Source organism: Danio rerio, chromosome 23 (genome assembly GCF_052040795.2).
Source record: "Danio rerio strain M-AB ecotype USA chromosome 23, GRCz13ab, whole genome shotgun sequence".
Classification (NCBI taxonomy): domain Eukaryota; kingdom Metazoa; phylum Chordata; class Actinopteri; order Cypriniformes; family Danionidae; genus Danio; species Danio rerio.
This window is the reverse complement of record NC_141043.1, coordinates 19,157,831-19,174,770: the sequence shown is the minus strand read 5'-3', so window position 1 is coordinate 19,174,770 and position 16,940 is coordinate 19,157,831. Positions and strand designations below refer to the sequence as shown.

Sequence of the window (16,940 nt, the reverse complement as noted above, 5' to 3'; positions counted from 1 at the left end):
GAATGGCGTTCCATGGTTTATACTGAGTGCAATTGCGACTTGAATCGCTGTGAAAATAGATGGGGTAAGCTAGTCATTGGATTCTGGATGATTTCTGAGCTGAAGTTGCTTATCAGCTTGGTGTTATTATTACTTCATAATTACTTATCAAATTTATTTAATTAAGCAATTTATTTTATAGACGCGTGTTGTCTATGTAAATGTTAATAACGTACTTAAGTTTATACATGTTAAGTACCTAGACGATGAATCTAAGGAATATAGTCTATACGTGGCCCAGGATCACAGGTGAGAGAAAAAGAGAAGAGGGGCTGCCGGCGTTAGTGACGTCAGCGGAGGCAGCCTCACGCTGGCACTTACGTCGGGGTCTGACAGAAAGTTGGGGATTAGAGCCGTTTGCGGAGGCGTGCTCACGCTACTGATGACCCTAGAATCACAGGTGGGAGGGAAAGAGAAGAGGGACTACCGGCGTAAGTGACGTCAGCGGAGGCAGCCTCACGCTGGCACTTACGTCGGGGCCCGACAGAAAGTTGGGGATTAGAGCCGTTTGCGGAGGCGTGCTCACGCTACTGATGACCCTAGAATCACAGGTGGGAGGAAAAGAGAAGAGGGGCTGCCGGCGTAAGTGACGTCAGCAGAGGCAGCCTCACGCTGGCACTTACGTCGGGGTCTGACAGAAAATTAGGGACTAGAGCCATTCGCGGAGGGGTGCTCACGCTACTGATGACCCTAGAATCACAGGTGGGAGGGAAAGAGAAGAGGGACTGCCGGCGTAAGCGACGTCATCGGAGGCAGCCTCACGCTGGCACTTACGTCGGGGCCCGACAGAAAGTTGGGGATTAGAGCCATTAGCGGAGGCGTGCTCACGCAACTGATGACCCTAGAATCACAGGTGGGAGGAAAAGAGAAGAGGGGCTGCCGGCGTAAGTGACGTCAGCGGAGGCGGCCTCGCGCTGGCACTTACGTCGGGGTCTGACAGAAAGTTGGGGATTAGAGCCGTTTGCGGAGGCGTGCTCACGCTACTGATGACCCTAGAATCACAGGTGGGAGGGAAAGAGAAGAGGGACTACCGGCGTAAGTGACGTCAGCGGAGGCAGCCTCACGCTGGCACTTACGTCGGGGCCCGACAGAAAGTTGGGGATTAGAGCCGTTTGCGGAGGCGTGCTCACGCTACTGATGACCCTAGAATCACAGGTGGGAGGAAAAGAGAAGAGGGGCTGCCGGCGTAAGTGACGTCAGCAGAGGCAGCCTCACGCTGGCACTTACGTCGGGGTCTGACAGAAAATTAGGGACTAGAGCCATTCGCGGAGGGGTGCTCACGCTACTGATGACCCTAGAATCACAGGTGGGAGGGAAAGAGAAGAGGGACTGCCGGCGTAAGCGACGTCATCGGAGGCAGCCTCACGCTGGCACTTACGTCGGGGCCCGACAGAAAGTTGGGGATTAGAGCCATTTGCGGAGGCGTGCTCACGCAACTGATGACCCTAGAATCACAGGTGGGAGGAAAAGAGAAGAGGGGCTGCCGGCGTAAGTGACGTCAGCGGAGGCGGCCTTGCGCTGGCACTTACGTCGGGGCCTGACAGAAAGTTGGGGACTAGGGCCGTTTGCGGAGGCATGCTCGCGCTACTGATGACCCTAGGATCACGGGTGGAAGGAAAAGAGAAGAGAGGAGAGCTACCAGCGCTAGTGACATCAGCGGAGGCGACCTCACGCTGGAACTTACGTCGGGGCCTGACAGAAAGTTGGGGACTAGGGCCGTTTGCGGAGGCATGCTCGCGCTACTGATGACCCTAGGATCACGGGTGGAAGGAAAAGAGAAGAGAGAAGGGGCTGCCGGCGTTGGTGACATCAGCGGAGGCAGCCTCACGCTGGAACTTGCATCAGGGCCTGAACAAACCTGGTTAATCTGCAAGCGGCATGAAGGAAGACTCCGCTTGTTAAGTGGTGACCTGTTGGTGACGTAAGTAATACTGTTTCCGGGTCCAAGCCGCCACTCATTTGAGTTGAGAAATTTATTCGTTTATGATCACTTTAAATTCTTATCACACAATAAAGTTAATTTTATACAATAAAGTTAATTTTATACAAAATCAGTGTACACAAGCATTGCTTGCTGCATAACAATTACCAAAACACAATAAGCAATTTATAAAAATTAATCACTTTCTGCCCGTCAGATATAAGGTGTGGACGTATGTATAGGGTATATGCTGAGCTACTGCTGTTCCCATGCTGATACACTTCCAGTGACCTGTTATTGTGAACTTTTTCCGTTTGTACGGTTCCTTATACAGCATCGATGTTGTAATGCCATTAAAATACATTCAGTTAAATAAACTTTAGCATTTATTTGGTTGCTCAAGCGTAAAATGAGACAGAAGCTGTTTACTCGCACGCGGTCGTCAGAATCGGCAGGCTAACGCATAAGCTCTATTAAACATACTGGGGAAAAATAAATGCTCATATTATAAAGATATGGCGATATCACTCAGCTAGTGGAGAGCGCTCATTTTTAAAGAAAATAGACCTTAAACGCACTGGCTTTGCATTGGCATTCAATTCGCCGGAAGTGCTTAGCCCAGGTTACTGGCAAATTAAGAGTCCTATTAGCATGCTTCGGCATATACCCCATTGTGATAGTGATTTCGAAAGTAATAAATTGCTTTGTAAACATTATAATTAACATTTCATGAGTCTCCCCATGCAGTAAGTTGAGAAATTATTTGTTTATGATCAATTTTAAACATATTACACGGTAAGTTAGTTTTATACAGAGTCATGTTGTACACAACCATTTTTGGGCTTGCTGCATAACAAATACCAAACATTTTTAACAATTTATAAAATTAACCACTTGTATGAGGCATAGACATATATATTGTGATCATGATTTTCAAAAGTAATAAATCGCTTTGTAAACGTTATAATTACCATTTCATGGGTTTCCCCATGCAGTTGAATAGAGCGCTTGGACCCGGAAGCCGCTTCGCGTGACGTCACACTCACGAGCGGACTGGCTTGTTATTCCTAAATTTGGCGCGCCGAGAGCAGGGATTGCGGGCGCTACTAAGTGGAAATGTTCCGTGCATGGGGGGTAGATGAGACCGTAGCGGAGACGTGCTCACGCTGTCATGGCGAATTGGCCGATGGTGGCGCTTCGCCTGTAGAACGGTGGCCTGACTCGCTTGATCTGGGCCGGTGGTTTCCAACTGGGGAGCGGCTCAGGTTTGTTGCCGGCGTCTGAAAGAGCGGCGGCATGGCGGGCCTAAGTTAAGACTGCTGACTCTGTTGATATGCTTGAGTGCTGATGCGCTGGACGTCAGCTTGGAGTTTGCAAGAGGAGCCGTGTCATCCTCATGGAAATTTGCTGTTTGGACGAGGCTACAGCGATTGGATGTGCCAATGCTAAAGTCGTGAGATGCTGCAGGTAAGACAGCTTTGGTATATATAGGCGTTGCTCAGAAACTGATTTGATGATGGGATAATTGTCAATGACGTATTCGATACTGAAACTTCTGCGCATGCTCCTCCCTAAATTTGTTTACAAACATCACTTAAAACATATTCCCTGTAAAATATGTGTTATTACACGATGTGTCGAGTCATATTAGCAAAATATTAAGACTAATCTGTCGGTTAGCGCTATTTTCTCGGTCAGTTCATTGTGTATGTTATCATATAGGCTTGCATTTGTCTTTTCTGTCAAATTTAAGGTCGTTTTTTAAAGCATGTTCCCTGTTAAACGTTTTATTACATGTGTCTGTTCATATTAGCATGTGTCCTCTGCATGCTCACGTGGTTGCGGGTAATGCTATTGTGGCGCGAAGGGGGGGATAAGGCTTTTTGTTGGTAGCCAGACCAATACAATAACTGACACACTGCGGCCGAATTAACACAACCTATTGCAATTAGAGCTCCACTACGCCACCCAGTACATTACCTGGGACACAAAACACAGGTTCGTATCTCTGACAATAAGGGAATGAGACGTGGATGTAGAAAAATAGAGTTCCTTTTATTACAATGCACTTCTCATTGGACTACAAATATTAAAATGACAGGCACATGTGCTTTAAAAAGGCACTAGAAGGCGGTTACAAAATACAAAAAAAAAAACAAATCCTCATCCAACCGCAGGAGCTGGGGCTTACTAAAGTTGGGCAGGCTAGGCACTGGGCCCGAGAATGACCCACAAATTCACACGTGCACACTCTTAGATTCCAAAAACACCACACAGTGAACTTCAATGCACACAAGTGAGCAAAAGACTAATTCATCAAAAGAGCCACGCCACACAGCAGCCTGACTGCCCGTACTAGACACCCCCAGCTCCTAGGGAGAGAAGAAAACCAAAATTAGGAAGGAAATAAAACATTTAAGGAAACACAATATTAAATGGGCTCACAGGGGTATCAAAAACAGACTACTTGAGCAGCTACCAGCCGCCCAGGGGCACGGAGGTGAAAGGCCCCCGCTAAAAAGAATCCCAAATAGTATGTAGTAAAAGTTAGAGCACAAGGTCACAATATTGGAACAGGACAACGCACCAGAATGCAGGTATAAAAGCAAAGCCAAGCAGTCAGTTAGACAACACTTGTTTTAGGTGTTCCCATTTTTGTAAATGTAGAAAAAAACAAACATTAAAACATATGCAAAACAACAAAAAAACACTGATACAAAAGCACCTAAAATAAATAAACGACAAAAAAAAGCAAAAAAAAAAAAAACAATTAACAGAAACAAAAGAAACAAAACAGAATCAAAACTGAATTAACAGAAACAAAACAGCAGCATCCAGCAGGTGTCAAGGGCAGGTGAAGACGCTCAATCCACAGTGCAATCGCTACACGAGATGCCAGTCATCCCTCCGGCAAAGCCAGGCGTCCGTACTAATAACTAACTAGAAAATATAACAGAAATCAGTTTCTACTCCTAGTAGTTTGATATGCACAGAATGTACGAGCGGTAGCGCCCTACTTACCGATTGGGAAGACAGCAGTCACGGGAACGTGCATAAGTGTCAACAGAATCACGAGGGAGAGTTCAGCTCTAGGAAACACGACTTCTCAAAGCTCACAACGCCCCACCGTAGCCACTCTATGGTGCAACAGCAACCGAACAGACACCAGCCTTCCAGAGCAAGAAAAACTGAATCAAACCCAACACAATTTAAAACGAAAGCAAAAATAAGGCTTAAACAGCCACTACATACCAAACGCACGGCAGTGACACACCCACCACAGGGAGTCAGCTGGACGATGACGCAACTTCCACTATTCTCCGACAGGCTTTTATACACCTCTTAACAACCCGCAGTTAGTAATGGGCGTACACCAAGGCTTCATGCAAAACATCTGCTACAATCTACCCCCCACTTTTGAATCACCGACCCGGTGATTACACCAGAAAAAGAGGAAACATGCCGAAGTCACTTCCAGGGCCTAAAGATAGCAGTAATGCAGTTGGACACTGAATTAGACGGCAGGGAAGCTCCTGCCGGGCGAGGAAGGCGGTGAAGATTGGAATGGCAACCAGTAGTGGTTCTACCAGTCCGGCGTGGCATCACCTCGGACACTTTTCCCGGCTCTATTGAAGAACCCAGTCCAGTTTCAAGGCACAGCTCACTACCTTCGGCCCCCACTGCAACCAAATGTGAGGACTCCCCAGAAAGGTTAGGAGTACCTCGTGTCAAGGTAGCCGAGGATCCCTGGTCAACACTTAATCTCTCTGCACCTTGTGCCTGCACCACCCTAACCAAATCAAGCTCTTCCTCTTCAACATCCCCAGGCGACAGTGGTAGTTCCACAACTGCATCAGTTGACACACCAGAAAAGTCTTTCTGTATTCGATTTTTAAGCAATGACCGATGAACCGTAATCGCCTTACTCAGGTCCTCCACTGGTGCAATAGTATACACTGCACCACCATCTCTTGGGGCTCGCACCACTTGATAAACTACCGGACTCCACATGTCCTGGATCTTATGGCGACCTTTATAACTACAGTGACGAAGGAATACCAGCTGGCCCTCTATGAGTGGGGCATCACGAACTTGCCTGTCATGGGTTAATTTCCGCCTATCAGCAGCCGCTTGTAACCGTTCACGTGCCCCCTGAAAAGCTACACTTAAACGGCTCTGATGCTCCTCGACCCAGTTATGAACACTGCCTGCCACGGGTTCCTGGACTCTCCCCAACATGAAATCCACTGGTAGCTGTGGTTTCTGCCCAAACATCAAAAAGTAGGGTGACTCCCCAGTCGCTTGATACGGGGTTGTGTTATAGCAAAAGACAACCTGCGGTAAACACGCTACCCAGTCCCTTTTCTTGGAAACTGGCAAGGCCCGTAACAGATTGTGCAATGTACGGTTGAAACGCTCACACTGGCCGTTTCCAGCTGGATGATATGGTGCTGTGCGAGACTTCTTCACACCGTACAGATCACAAAGCTGCCGGATCAACAGAGATTCAAAATTACGGCCCTGGTCCGAATGCAAGCGGCTTGGAATGCCAAACTTGAAGAACCATTCGTTGACCAGGGCCTGAGCTACAGTTTCCGCCTTTTGGTCTCTAGTGGGGATAGCCAAGGTATATTTGCTAAATACATCAGTTACCACAAGAACATTCTCAATGCCTGATCTTGACGGCTCCAATACAGTAAAATCCATTGCCACGATTTCATTTGGACGAGAGGCCAGAAGATGTCCCATAAAACTTTGAGCTAATGGCCTAGTGTCCTTAGCAGCCTGGCATCTCTCACACTCCAAGCACCAGCGAGACACATCAGCCGAAAGACCTGGCCAATAGCACCATTGTTGGACAAGCTCAGTTGTCCGTTCTATGCCCTGATGGCCATGTTGCTGGTGTAACTGCATGACCACTTCAGACTTCAAAACAGCTGGAAGAATTAACTGTAGGGTCTCTTCCCCCCCATCCGGACAATGCACCCGCCGATAGAGAACCCCATCCTTCTCCACCAAGCGGTCCCATTGACGGAGCAATGTCAAAGCTAGAGATGACATTTGTTGGCGCTCATCTCGCCCTGGGCGGATCTTCCGCCTCCAAAATGGCAGTACTTCCGCAATCACAGGATCCACTGCCTGGAGTGATCCCAAATCTGACAAAGAATAACCTGGCATAGTAGATATCATAGACTGTTGTACCTCAACTATTGGCGCCCCCTCCAAGGCTTGTCTTAAAGGTGCGGGCACTACCGTTCCTGGTACCAGGCCTCCCATCACTGGACTCTCAGAAGAATTCTGACGAGAAAGAGCATCTGCATTCAAGTTACTTTTTTCAGAGCGATAACGAATCTCAAAGTTGAATGCAGCTAACTGTGCAGCCCACCGCTGCTCAGCCGCCCCGAGTTTCGCACTCAACAGGTGACTAAGTGGATTGTTATCCGTAAAGACGACACACCGACTGCCCAACAAATACTCCCTAAACTTCTCCGTCATGGCCCACTTGAGCGCAACAAACTCCAACTTCATAGAACTGTAGTTAGACATATTGCGCTCCGTGGGCCTCAGACTACGACTCGCATACGCAATAGGGCGAACTCCCCCCTCCTGCTCTTGAGAGAGGTCTGCCCCCAAGCCCCCTGGCTGGCATCCACCTCCAGAATAAATGGCTTTGAAAAATCTGCATATGCGAGTACAGGGGCAGTGGTGAGTCGTACCTTTAACTCAGCAAAACTATTCTCACACTGATCACTCCAGGCATCCCCAAACCCTGCCCCAGAATGTTTTGACTTGCGCTTATCAGAAAACTCAGCTGTCAGTCGGTGCAGGGGGGCTGCAATCTTTGCAAACCCCTCTACGAACCGACGATAATAACTGGCAAAGCCGAGAAAAGAACGCAGGCCAGTGGCACTAGACGGACGAGGCCACTGAGCAACTGCCTGGGTCTTGTTCGGGTCGGTGGAGACACCCTTTGCTGAGATGACATGGCCTAGATAACCAACCTCTGGCCTCAAAAACGCACACTTGTCCAGTCTAGCCTTCAGCCCCTCCCTTTTTAGACGACCTAGAACAACCTCCAACCGCTCTAGATGCTGCTCTACAGAGGAAGAGAACACAATTATGTCATCTAAATATAGCAATAAGGACTGACATTGATCCCCGAACAAAGGTTGCATTAGCCGCTGGAACGTACTAGGAGCATTGCACAGTCCAAAGGGCATACGATTCCATTCAAATAACCCAAATGGAGTGCAAAAAGCAGTCTTATACCTGTCCTCTTCGGTGACCGGGACTTGGTTGTATCCACTGGCTAAATGCATTGTGGAAAACCAGCGGGCCCCCGACAGGAGATCCAATGACTCCTCAATACGGGGCAGGAGAAACGCATCCTTCCTCGTTTTGGCATTTAATTGACGGTAGTCTACACACAGGCGTAGACTGCCATCCTTTTTCTTCACCAGAACTATAGGAGAGGCATAGGGACTGCAACTCTCACGAATCACCTGTGTCTCTAGCAATTGGTTTATACGAGTTCGCACCACATCATATTCAGTGGGAGGTATGCGTCTGTACCGCTGCCGGACAGGGATGTCATCTAGTAGCGGGATATCATGTGAGATCATGTCAGTGCACCCTAAATCACTTTCGCATACAGCAAAGACAGTCTGATACTTCCCCAGCAAAGCCCTCACCTTATCCTGCTCTTCCCTGGAGAGAAATGATAAATCAACCGCATCTATCCCTTCGGGCACCCGAGGAGAATCTGCTTTGGCACTAATGGCACACGTGGTGCCAGTTAAGGGCCCAGTCCCCGCTAGAGACCTAGTTTCAATGACTCCTGGGGAGGGAGAAACAATGTACACACTAGTTAATGTACCAATCACCCTGCGAGGGAATAACAAGCCATCGGAGGTCTCAACATTTACAATAGGGACATGTACAGTACCTCTGATAACTTGAACCAGGGCAGGAGAAGCTAGTAGCCCTTCTGGAAGTCCAGTCTCCAACGGCTCAAACAGGGCCACACCGCTAGAAAATTTCTCAGAACAAGTAGCCACTACCATCTTAATCGTACCCCCTGGAACACGACTTACTTGAGGCCCACGCACCCGTACCTTTCCTATCCCCTCTGTCGGCATCTGTAATCTTGCCTGATGACAGTGTTGTAAAGCCTGGAACACCTTCCTTGAAGCACTTGACACTGGGGGAGAATCAAAAAGAGAAGATCCATATTGTCCAAAGAGCTCCTGGTAGCACCGGCCCAAAATGTTCATACCCACCACACCAGGGGCTTGGGCACTGATGCCACCAGGAGGATCCCGGACAACCAACACACCACATTTTGGAACTGCCTCACCACACAGTTCTACATCTAGTTCGATGTACCCTATATAAGGAATAGACAACCTATTAGCAGCCCTAAGCTGCAACCACTGACAGGATTTAAGCCATTCCTGGTCCCATGGCTCAAAACATTCACGGAAACAAGTTTCCGTGATGGTAGACACCATTGAGCCAGTGTCCACCAGGCACGGCACAGACACCCCACCCATAACTACCACCAAATGGGGACAAGACAGCATTAAGTTTGGTATAGAACCATCCCTACACAACACCGAGTCTACATCTCCCCCACCTGTGCTGCGACTCAACAACACGGCGGGAGCAAGTTTTCCGACACCTGACGTGGGTTTAACTGCCTATTCTCTGGAACTCTGGTGTCCGTTCGGTCTGGTGGAGGAGGGCGCGAAGGAACACGCTCCCCCTCACACTCCCTTGCAAAGTGACCACGTTTTTGACATCTCCTACATATTACAGAATCATTACGACCCAACCGAGGACCACGAGGGGGTTCATGCAGCAGAGCGAAACTCCTAGTAAGCTGGTTCAGCTGCTCTTGCTGCGATTTTAAAATCTCCCTCAAATCACTTATTTCAGTCTGTTGGGCATTGCCAGGTGAATGAGTACCACCCCTAACTCCATATTGGAACCCATAGGCTAATGGAACAGAATGACTGCGGCCCCTAACACCCCCAGGCATACCCTCCCTCTCCCACCTGATAGCCTCTTTACACACATCGAGCAGAGTACTAGAGGGTAGGCGACGCACAAGCTGCATTAACTATCAAGCACATGTTCAACAAATTGGTCTCGCAAAAGAACTTCAGCATTTGTCATTACGTGTGGTGACTGCTGTTTCACCTTCTCCAGAAGACTCAAGAGGGCCAGTGAAAACTCCAACAGGGACTCACCCTCCTGTTGTCTTCTGGAGAAGAAAGCCTCCTGTAACACAATATAAGATTGAGAACAACCATACAATTCTTTTAAAGCAGCGATAATTTGTTTTGGATCTTCACGTACCTGAGCCGACCGATAGCGTATTTCTTCCCGGGCTTCACCCTCCAAATGATCAAATATAAAGAAAGACTGATCAGCCACAGATAGGTGGCGAGCCCGCATACAAGCCTGGATTTCCTCTACCCACTCATTTATGCCAATCCCTGACTTACCATTAAATTTGGCACATTTTCTATCTCTTGGGACAAAAACAAATCGCTCTGCTGATGCAGCATCAGCATTACCAAGTTCAAATGGGGGCGCTGAGGGAACAGACACATTGGAGGGATCAACACTAGGGCCTGGGGAGCTAGCTTGGGGCTGTTCCTGCTGCAATCGTAAATTATCAGCTTTCAGCTGAGCTACTAGATCTCGCAACTCTTGTAGTTCATCTTCCATGATGAGAGAAAGATAAACTTTAAAGATGGAGAAAAAAATATATATAAAGACCCTTACCTATTGGGTTCAGCAACCACGCTTGAATACTGCTGTTTTACTTCTAAAACACAGACAAAAACACTGTACGAACACAAAAATCCACGTCTCACAGCCCAAAAAATGTCAGAAAATACCCTGCCGACTACGCCAAGTGTGGCGCGAAGGGGGGGATAAGGCATTTTGTTGGTAGCCAGACCAATACAATAATTGGCACACTGCGGCCGAGTTAACACAACCTATTGCAATTAGAGCTCGACTACGCCACCCAGTACATTACCTGGGACACAAAAAACAGGTTCGTATCTCTGACAATAAGGGAATGAGACGTGGATGTAGAAAAATAGAGTTCCTTTTATTACAATGCACTTCTCATTGGACTACAAATATTAAAATGACAGGCACATGTGCTTTAAAAAGGCACTAGAAGGCGGTTACAAAATACAAAAAAAAAAAAAAAATCCTCATCCAACCGCAGGAGCTGGGGCTTACTAAAGTCGGGCAGGCTAGGCACTGGGCCCAAGAATGACCCACAAATTCACACGTGCACACTCTTAGATTCCAAAAACACCACACAGTGAACTTCAATGCACACAAGTGAGCAAAAGACTAATTCATCAAAAGAGCCACGCCACACAGCAGCCTGACTGCCCGTACTAGACACCCCCAGCTCCTAGGGAGAGAAGAAAACCACAATTAGGAAGGAAATAAAACATTTAAGGAAACACAATATTAAATGGGCTCACAGGGGTATCAAAAACAGACTACTTGAGCAGCTATCAGCCGCCCAGGGGCACGGAGGTGAAAGGCCCCCGCTAAAAAGAATCCCAAATAGTATGTAGTAAAAGTTAGAGCACAAGGTCACAATATTGGAACAGGACAACGCACCAGAATGCAGGTATAGAAGCAAAGCCAAGCAGTCAGTTAGACAACACTTGTTTTAGGTGTTCCCATTTTTGTAAATGTAGAAAAAAACAAACATCAAAACATATGCAAAACAACAAAAAAAAACACTGATACAAAAGCACCGAAAATAAATAAACGACAAAACAAAAAGCAAAACAAAAAAAAAAAAACAATTAACAGAAACAAAAGAAACAAAACAGAATCAAAACTGAATTAACAGAAACAAAACAGCAGCATCCAGCAGGTGTCAAGGGCAGGTGAAGACGCTCAATCCACAGTGCAATCGCTACACGAGATGCCAGTCATCCCTCCGGCAAAGCCATGCGTCCGTACTAATAACTAACTCGAAAATATAACAGAAATCAGTTTCTACTCCTAGTAGTTTGATATGCACAGAATGTACGAGCGGTAGCGCCCTACTTACCGATTGGGAAGACAGCAGTCACGGGAACGCGCATAAGTGTCAACAGAATCACGAGGGAGAGTTCAGCTCTAGGAAATGCGACTTCTCAAAGCTCACAACGCCCCACAGTAGCCACTCTATGGTGCAACAGCAACCGAACAGACACCAGCCTTCCAGAGCAAGAAAAACTGAATCAAACCCAACACAATTTAAAACGAAAGCGAAAATAAGGCTTAAACAGCCACTACATACCAAACGCACGGCAGTGACACACCCACCACAGGGAGTCAGCTGGACGATGACGCAACTTCCACTATTCTCCGACAGGCTTTTATACACCTCTTAACAACCCGCAGTTAGTAATGGGCGTACACCAAGGCTTCATGCAAAACATCTGCTACACTATGATAACATTAAAAGTTTTACAGGAGTGAATTAGATTTTTTTGTGAGGGGCTAGTTTACATAAGTAACTTATACTGTTTTTAAGTCAATTTCACTGGCAAAATTTAATAACTTTCACAGTATACTTATAAGTGCAGTTTTTCTAAACTTTTTTCTTATTTGCTCTGTTTCACAGGTTCTTGTGAAGATGCAATAGAAATGTAAGTTTTGTGAATTTACATGTGACAAACGAGGTGCTATTAAAACATTATAGGTTAAAACAGAACTGTTCCATTCCCTGCACATTTCACTCTATTAATGCACTTAAAGTACATCTGTTAACATTCACTCAAAGTCCCATCGTACTCAACTGTGTGAAACTGCCCAGGTAACTTATCACTGCAAGTGATGTGATTTTTCTGTGCCCTGTACAGAAGGGGATTTGTTCACTCACTTGCGCAATGCACATTTAAAAGTGAACCACAAAGTGAAGTCCAGTGTCCATATAAAGATTGTGACTTTAATACTAATGTGTAAAACCACATTCAATGGACACAGAAGTAGAAACCACAGAACAGACAATTGGAGTATGTTCAGAACAGAATTACTCTATAGTGAAGTAAATAATTCTGGTAATGAAATTGACCTTGAACAAACGCCACCAAATAACCCCTCTGATTTAGAGGGCAGTGAGGATTCCACCTGTGAAGAGGTGTATGATTTGGAGACACAGTTGGAGCACAACCTTGCTGGTCTTTTTTTAAAGATGCAAACTGTGCTTCACATTCCAGAGCGTTCAATTCAAGAGACCATACAACAGCTTGTACAGATATGTGAACTGTCCCAGCCACTGCTCCATAATTCAGTAAAAGAAATTCTACACCAATACACAGATATTGATGATTCAACTGTTAGACAGTTAGTCAAGGCTGCTTTAGACAGCAATGTCTTAACAAGATTTTGTGGAAAGAATGGCACCTTATCAACCACTAAAAAGAGAGAAGCATATTCGGGCAAGAATATTACAGTGATTAGGCCAGTGGAGTATATTATTAATAAAGGGAAAAAAAATCTAACCGTGTATATGTTCCGATAAATGAAATGCTCCAGAAAATGTTGAACAGAGCAGACATTTTAGTCAAAGCTCTACCACTACAGAATCATGTGCCACATGAGTACAACTCATACATTGATGGTTCAATCTGTAAAGAAAACAACCTGCTTAAAGGATATAGTTCAAAATTGCTGTTGGACTCTATACAGATGATTTTAAAGTGTCCAATCCTTTGGGAACATCAAAAAAGAAACACAAAATGAGTGCAGTTTATTGGGTGCTTGCTAATCTGCCATCAAAATATAGATCCACTCTTCATTCTATTCAGCTTGCTCTCTTATATAAAGTTTCCTATGTACAGGAATATGGGTTTGCTCAAATTTTCCATCCTCTCCTCAAAGATTTGGTTTATTTAGAGCAATATGGGATCTATGTTAAGAAGCTGGGGGCTTGCATTAAAGGCACAGTGTCATACTTGGCTGCTCATTCTTTGGCAGGATTCTTTGAAAGCTTTACAGTGGACAAATTCTGCAGGTTCTGCTTAGCAGCGAGGAGTGACATCCAAGACAGTGAAGTTTCCTCAGGCACCTTTCAATTCAGGACTAAAGAAAGTAACAATCAGCACATAAAAGAGGTACTACAATATCCAAATTTAGGTAAACAGTACGGTGTGAAAGGTGAATGCGTCTTGACAAGCAGTCTAGAGTACTTTCATGTTGTTAACGGGTAGCCCCCCGACATTCTGCATGACCTTTTGGAAGGTATTGTTCCGGTGGAGTTATCACTTTGCATTTCACACCTGATTTCTAAGAAATATTTCAGCTTGGAAACACTAAACCGTGCTATAAAGACATTTCCATATGCCTTTAATGATGCTGCAGACCAGCCTCAGCCTATTGTCCATGGCTTCACTACCAAAGGGACCATAGGGGGAAATGGGCTCTAATCTGACTCCTCCCAATTCTCATTGGACACAAAATACCTGAAGGAGACAATGCACGGAACATTCTGTTGCTCCTCAAAGACATTGTTGAACTGGTGGTAGCAACAAAACACACTAAAGAGTCAATCCATTTTCTTGATTGCAAACTCTCAGAACACAGGAAACTACTGCAAAGTACATTTCCTGATTTTCGATTACGCCCAAAACACCACTTTGTTGAGCATTACCCTGAGATGATAAGGGCATTTGGTCCTCTCTCAGATGTCTGGACAATGCTCTTTGAGGGAAAGCATACATTTTTTAAACAAGTGTTTCGGAATGCGCACAATTTTAAAAATGTAGCACTTACACTGGCTGTTAAGCGTTAAAAAATGATGGCTTACTTTCTAAACTCTAGCTCATTTTTCAAGCCAGCAGTTGAAATGGACAGAGTTACTTCATCATTGATTACATCTTACCTGCCAAATATCCAACAAAATTTCTGCCATAGAGTTCCTCAGCTCAAGTCAGTTCTTGTTGCATCTTCAGTCTCTTTAGATGAAATAAGATATTGTACTGATATGATGGTCACTGTTGGCTTATGTTCAGGCCTCCCAAAATTCAAGCAGATCAAAAAAATTGTGGCAATCAACTCTAAGATCCTCTTTATTTGTAAAGAGATGACTGCATGAGCTCTGTAACAGCACTAACCCCTCTCTGTCTGTTATGCAACCAAATGAGCTTAATGATGTTTTCCCTCTTCCAGCATACAGATTTGGAGACAATACTGACACTTAGGCGCTATATGCATTTGCAGTATTTTTTTGCCTAAATGGTCACATTACACCTGTTTTTATTTAAATATTTTTTTACAATACATTTTGCTAATTTATTTAAGTGTGGAAAGTGTACATTTGAACATGTTTTTTTTTTTGTGATGCAGATGGCAGATCAGAAGATGAGATTGAGGGTCATTTTTACTGAAGCCGATATAAGAAAGGTCACTCTGAACACAAGGCCTGCCACAGTGGAGGAACTGACAAGCAAAGAATAGCTGGAAATAGAGTATAGATTCAGTCTCCAGTACAAAGATCCAGAATTTGATAATGAACTATGCAATCTGTCCGATATTGCAGATCTTCCAGGAAAAACCAACAGTCAAAGTCATCCCTGTACTCAAGCTTGTTCCTGCCTCAGCATATTCAGAGAGCTTAGATGAAAATCTCAGTTCAGCAGATACAGAGATCCTCTCACAATCTTCTCAAGAGCGACAAGAACAGTGGCCAGAGCCATTTGATCTTCCTAATTGTTCTGTTGACGTGTGACGTATAGGCTCAGGCAAGCTAATCTGCTGTATCTTTGTGATGGAACCCTACTTAAAGTAACTAAAGATCTTAAATATGCAATTCTTGAAAAACTGGCAGAGTGCATGTATGGCTTTACAGCATATCCAAACAATGGGCAATTTGAAAGTGTTGCAGTTGCACTGATCAACAAGCACCCCTGCCTCCAAGAAAAAGGCTTAACCAGTCGCTGTAGTGGCTGGAAGAACAGCTTAAAATACAAAAAGTCTAACTACAGATCAAAGCGCAGACAATCAAGATGTTCTGATGTTGCTGTAAATTCTGGTAAGCGTGGAGGGTATTCAACCCCCGGAGAACCTGCTAACAAGAACATCAAGAAAGCCAAGGAAGGTGAACTCAACTACTTACCCAACTTCCCAGATGGATTTGATCACATAGGTCTTGAGAATGCATGGGAGGTCTTGGTCGATAAAATGCGTAAAAGAACACCCAATCTACGACTTGTGAAAGAGAAGATGGACCTTACGTTTGCACTCAGAAGAAAAGAAGTGGTGGAGTCTGAGCCTGCCATAAGCCTGATGCTAGAGCTGGCCTGCGCTTTTCACAGAAGATCAGGTACGTTTAAGAATGTAATAAATTATTTTTCTACTATTATTTTATCTCATGTGTCACTTTAATTATTGTATATATGTCTGGTATAGCAAAGCTGTGCAAAACATGAACTATTTTTAATTTTGTGTGAAGTATCTATTTTTTGTCATTTAATGATTTAGTTTAGAAATATTCATATTCTGTATTTCCTCTAGTTTTGCAGGTGTTTCTGGAGTTCAGCAGAATAGTGGGGAAGAACCTCAAGCAGGAGTTTTATGAAAGCATTAATCGACACAGTCTGCGTTTAATTAAGATCTTTTGATCAAAGAGGGGGAATGTCGGAGAATTGTTCTCAGCGCTTTTACAGCAAACCAAGGTTGGTATATATCCATTATACACCATGCACTATTTTTAACAGTTAAATTATAGAATTTTTTTTTTTTACAAAGGTTACTTTATTGGTTGTCTAATACAATTATCTAACATAATTGTTTTACAATTACATTTTTTAGACTCAAGAGCCTACAGATATTAGGACCTTGGTCCTCAAAGGGCTACCGATTCTCCTGGGGGACAAGCCAGCTGACTTCTTTAAACCATGCTTTGTAAGTAACTTATTTTTTCCTAGGTTATTTTAAAGGGGAA

At 45.0% G+C, this 16,940-nt stretch overlaps 1 long non-coding RNA gene across 6 annotated transcripts in view; it reads left to right on the top strand.

Annotated features, from left to right (window-relative positions):
* The first annotated feature begins 3,023 nt into the window (after positions 1 to 3,023).
* The window catches only part of LOC137489108 (uncharacterized), a 54,864-nt gene continuing 40,947 nt past the window's right edge, over positions 3,024 to 16,940 (top strand). For 4 of the 6 annotated variants that reach the window (XR_015523382.1, XR_015523384.1, XR_015523383.1 and 1 more), the window contains exons 1-6: positions 3,024 to 3,427; positions 12,621 to 12,645; positions 13,976 to 14,112; positions 15,344 to 16,319; positions 16,511 to 16,671; positions 16,808 to 16,900. This is a non-coding gene — a long non-coding RNA (uncharacterized LOC137489108). Of the gene's footprint in view, positions 3,428 to 12,620; positions 12,646 to 13,975; positions 14,113 to 15,343; positions 16,320 to 16,510; positions 16,672 to 16,807; positions 16,901 to 16,940 lie in introns of those variants that run through there. The other 2 variants (XR_015523386.1, XR_015523387.1) reach the window with 2 other exon arrangements.